Genomic DNA, 5,034 nt, shown 5'->3' with positions numbered 1-5,034 from the left:
AATGGTTCCCAATACATAGTTCAATAAAGTAATTCAAAATAAGATGGATTACAAGTTTATATCAAATGATTGCTGATGAATCCATATTTTTACTGATATTTTAGCATAATTCTAGCTCATTTAATAAGGAAAATATATGAAGAAAGCAGAAAAACTCAGAAAAAGAGAATGATTGAAAGTTTTATTTCAATTTATAGTTATTTTTGCATTTGTAGAATTTATGCTTAGTTCTTAAGGAATTTATCTTGTTTTGAAGGAATAAGCTGAGCAAAAGTCATGGAAATGGAAAATCAATGGGAAGGAAGAGGAAGAATGGCAATGTTGGACTCCAAAATACAAGAATTATGGGTTGCAGCCTGGGCGTGATCACTATTGTTAGTGAAAGTGATCATTCCAGAGCCTAAAGGAGAAGAAGAGCCTGTGCGTAATCACTTTTATTTACAAGAGTGAGCGTTGCCAGTGTGCGTTATCACTTTCGTCAACGAAAGTGAGCGTTCCAGAGAAGACTCCATTCCTGAGGAGCTGCGCGTTGTCACTTTCGCCAACGAAAGTGAGCGTTCCAGAGGCACTTGTATCAGGACAGCTTGCGCGTGGTTACTATTACTCACGAAAGTGATCACGCGCAGCCCTTGACCTCCTGCGTTGCCACTATTATGAATAAAAGTGAATGTTCCAGAGAAGCCTTCAACTCTGCAAGTTGCGCGTGGTTACTCTTGCTCTTGAAAGTGAACACGCGCACTACATAAAGCTTCTGCGTGGTTACTCTTGTGAAGAAAAGTGACAATGCACAGAACTGGGGTTTCTATATATACATGATTGAAGCGCGAAAACTGGGGTTCTGTTCATTTTTCAGTTTTTTTAGTTAGTTTCTGGTTAGAGGAAGTGAGAGAGAGGAGTGGGGATTCAGATCTTTGAGCTTCATGAAGAGGAATTGGAGTGGAGCAAGCTTCCATGGCGTTTCTGAGTTTCTTCTTCTCTTCTTCTCTTTCTTTTTCTTCTTCTGCTGCCATGGCTGTGTAATTCGTTCATAGTTAGGGATTGTAGATCTGAAATGAACATGTTGAATTGATTTGGATCTAGATTTCAAGCTTTGGAATGGATTGAGTGATTGATTCTGAACTTCACGTGTGAATTGAATGGAAATTTGATTAACTAAATTCAGAGGAACCTTTGTCAATGGAAATTGAATTTGTTCTTCAGATCTGAACCAATCACCGAGATTTTAGTTTTCTTAGGGATAAGGAACTTTGATCTTGCAATCTTTTGGTTTCTTACACTTAAAGCAACATTGAATTGAATTAGATCTAAGGAATTAGAATGGTTTAATTGAATGTTAGGTTCACTGAGTTAAGGAATTAACCTCTGAATAGTATAAAGTGAAACTGATTGTCATTCTTTCCAATTGCTTGTTAATTCAGAACTTTATTGATTAAACATTGGAGTTTTGGTGAAGCAATTCCCTAGCTATGGTTTCTCCCTCTGTTATCACATAACTGTGTGTTCATTGTCTTGTTTTCTGCAAGTTCATTTTACTTTTAATTGTTCCAGTTTGCTGCTGTTATATGTTATAAATCTCATTCTAAAATTCGTATGGCTCAAATGGTTATAATTCTGTGAAGTGGTACTTGAAACCTAAATTCCCTGTGGAGACGATATTTGGATCTTAAATTTACTCATCACTTGCTGCAATCCTAGTGCACTTGCTAGTATAGATTGCAAACAACAAGTTTTTGGCGCCGTTGCGGGGAATTTGAGTTTCAATATCATTAGTAACATAAGAATAGCTAGATTGAGTATTTTGTTTCTCTGAATTTTTGTAGTATTAGTCTGTAGTTAGACATTTTGTCCATTCTTCATAATTTTGCAACTTTTAAACTTGTGTTTCAATTAATTTTACTGATATTTGCTGCATAATTTTCGTGGTGCAGTTCTGAATACTAACTTGTAGTTTACTTTTGCTTCATTTTGAATTGTATATGCGTGGCAAAAACAAAAACAAATCAACTCTAGTCTTTGATGCTGACATAGACATAACCTTAAGAAGATTGAGAAAAGAGTCTAGAGCAGAAAAAGCCATAGGGAGTGATAGTGAGTTAGAAGCTGTCCATTCTCCAGAATCTCAGAGTAATCCTAGAGTGAAAAGAACACCTACATCTTTGAGACAACTAAATTCAGAAATAGAGATGGCAGAACAAAATAGAATTAGAACATTAGGGGACTATGCAATTCCTAACATGCAAGGTTTTAACTCTTCTATAATCAGGCCAACTATTCAAGCCAACCATTTTGAGATTAAACCTGCTTTTTACACTTAGTCCAACAAGATCAGTTTTCTGGTGGAAATTCTGATGATCCTAACTTACATATTTCAAATTTTCTACAACTATGTGACACCATAAGAATAAATGGGGTTAGTGAAGAAGCCATCAGACTGAGACTATTTCCTTTTTCCTTGAGAGATAGAGCAAAATGCTGGTTACAAGCTCAACCACAAGGAAGCATCACAACCTGGACAGAACTTGTGAATAAGTTTTTAACCAAGTACTTCCCTCCATCCAAAGCTGCTAAGCTGAGAGGAGAAATTACATCCTTTGTTCAGCAAGACGGAGAATCATTGTATGAAGCTTGGGAAAGATACAAAGAACTGCTTAGAAGGTGTCCACATCATTGTATTCCAGATTGGATGCAATTAGAGACTTTTTATAATGGGATGAATGCAGTAACAAGAACAATGGTTGATGTTGCTGCTGGAGGTTCATTAAATACAAATCCTTGGAAGAATCTCAGAGGATTATTGACATGATGGCATCTTCAATGTATCAGAATTCAAACTCAAGGAACCAAGGAAGAAACTCTGGTCATGAAGCTAAAGTTTTGGAAACTTTTCTTGCACAAAATCAGTTACAAAATCAATTGTTTTTAGAATAATTAGCTGCCTTAACACAACAAATCAACAATCTACAAACAGGGAGTATGCCTACAGTCAGCTAAGTTGTGATTTTTGTGGAGGAAACCATGCAAATGGTGCATGTGAGGCATCCACAAGTGAACCACAAGAGCAAGTGAATTATATGAATAATTTTAGAGACAACAACCATCATATCCCCCTGGATTTCAATTTTTGAATAATAGAACTCAGCAGTATTCTAATTGGAATAATCAATATTCTGCTGCAAAGAATTCTAATTCAAATTTGCCTTTTTCTAATGCAGGTCCAGCAACACAATAGCCTTATTTTCAGAGGAATTCATCCACTCAACCTCAAGGAAATCAGAAATTTTCTAGACCTATGAATGAGAGGTTGACTGAGATGGAAGAAACTATGCTGCAATTCATGAAGGTGACTCAAACAAGCTTCAAAAACCAAGAAGCTTCCATGAAGAAACTAGAGACACAGATTGGACAATTAGCTGAACAATTATCCAGCAGGGATGAAGGAAGATTTCCAAGCAATATAGTAATCAATCCTAAAGAGCAATGTCAAGCCATAACTACAAGGAGTGGAGCTGTAGTTGCAAGCCCTAAACCAGCAGAAAAGAAAGTGAATGATGCAGTAGAAAGAAACACTGAACAAGATCTGCAACAAGGAAATTTTAAGCTATTGAAGAAAGACCATTCAGAAGAAAAAGAAAAAGTTCCCATGAATTCTGAAGGAAAACCAAAAAGCAACTCTTTGAGGAAGCTTGTAAGCCAATAGACCCAGAAAAATACAAGAGGCTACCCTATCCTCAAAGAGTCCAAAATCCTAAACAAGAGGACAATTTGAAAGGTTTATGAATGTCTTTAAGAAATTACAAATTAACATTCCTTTTGTAGAAGCTTTGGAGCAAATGCCTTCATATGCAAAGTTCATGAAAGAACTACTTTCCAGAAAAAGGAAGCTAGAGCATGACAAAACAGTACCTTTGACAGAGGAGTGCAGTGTCATTCTCAAGAGAAAGCTTCCTCAAAAGTTGAAAGATCCTGGATCATTTAGCATTCCTTGTGAAATAGGAAACTGCACTGTGGGAAGAGCATTGTGTGACTTGGGAGCAAGCATAAATCTGATGCCATTAGCTGTTCTACAGAAACTTGGCATAGAGGAAGTGAAGCCTACCAACATTACACTGCAGCTAGCTGATAGATCATACACTTATCCATATGAAGTTGTTGAAGATTTATTAGTTAAAGTTGACAAGTTCATTTTTCCTGCAGATTTTGTGATTCTGGACATAGAAGTGGATTCTAACATTCCTTTGATCCTAGGGAGGCCATTTCTTGCAACCGGAAGAGCTTTAATAGATGTGCAAAAAGGTGAACTTATGCTTCGAGTTCAAGATGAGAAGGTAATATTTAATGTGTTTGAAGCTTTAAAATATCCAGTTGAAGATAATACATGTATGAAGGTAGATGTACTGGATGCTTTTATTACACAACACTATATGAAAGAATTTGATGAAATTGCTGTGTTAGAAGAGGTAATATCTGCAGGGAATGACAAATCTGAAACTCTGAATGAAGAAGATATCATGGAAATGCAGCAGCAATTGGAAGCTCTGCCAATTCAAAAACCTGCAGAAAATTTAGTGAAAGAAGAGCTGAAAAAGGACGATAAAGAAGAGGAAAAGCAAAAGCTAGAACTGAAACAACTCCCTTCACACCTACGGTATGCATTTCTGGATGAGAATCATGAAAATCCAGTCATCATCAACAATGAACTTAAGGAAGAACAAGAGGAAAAATTGCTCAGAATTTTGAGAGAACACAAATTTGCAATTGGCTGGAGTATTGCAGATCTGAAAGGTATAAATCCCTCATTTTGTAAGCACAGAATTTTATTTGAAGAGAATTTTAAACCTGTTGTGCAGCCACAAAGGTGGTTAAACCCAGCCATGAAAGAGGTAGTTAAAAAAGAGGTCATAAAGCTGTTAGATGCAGGAATAATATACCCCATTTTTGATAGCAATTGGGTAAGTCCAGTCTAAGTTGTTCCAAAGAAAGGTGGTATGACAGTTGTACCTAATGAAAAGAATGAACTTGTTCCTACTAGGACTG

General features: G+C 36.5%; 1 non-coding gene across 1 annotated transcript; it reads right to left on the bottom strand.

Moving 5' to 3' along the window:
- Nucleotides 1-2,566: 2,566 nt before the first annotated feature.
- LOC113866438 lies at nt 2,567-2,673 on the bottom strand. Its single transcript, XR_003505078.1, has one exon. It is a non-coding gene; the product is annotated as a small nucleolar RNA R71 (small nucleolar RNA).
- Nucleotides 2,674-5,034: the final 2,361 nt, after the last annotated feature.

This window comes from Abrus precatorius, unplaced genomic scaffold (assembly GCF_003935025.1).
Source record: "Abrus precatorius isolate BTA unplaced genomic scaffold, Abrus_2018 Scaffold4, whole genome shotgun sequence".
Lineage (NCBI taxonomy): Eukaryota > Viridiplantae > Streptophyta > Magnoliopsida > Fabales > Fabaceae > Abrus > Abrus precatorius.
The sequence above is the reverse complement of the archived record's forward strand: the minus strand, read 5'-3'. Positions and strand labels throughout refer to the sequence as shown.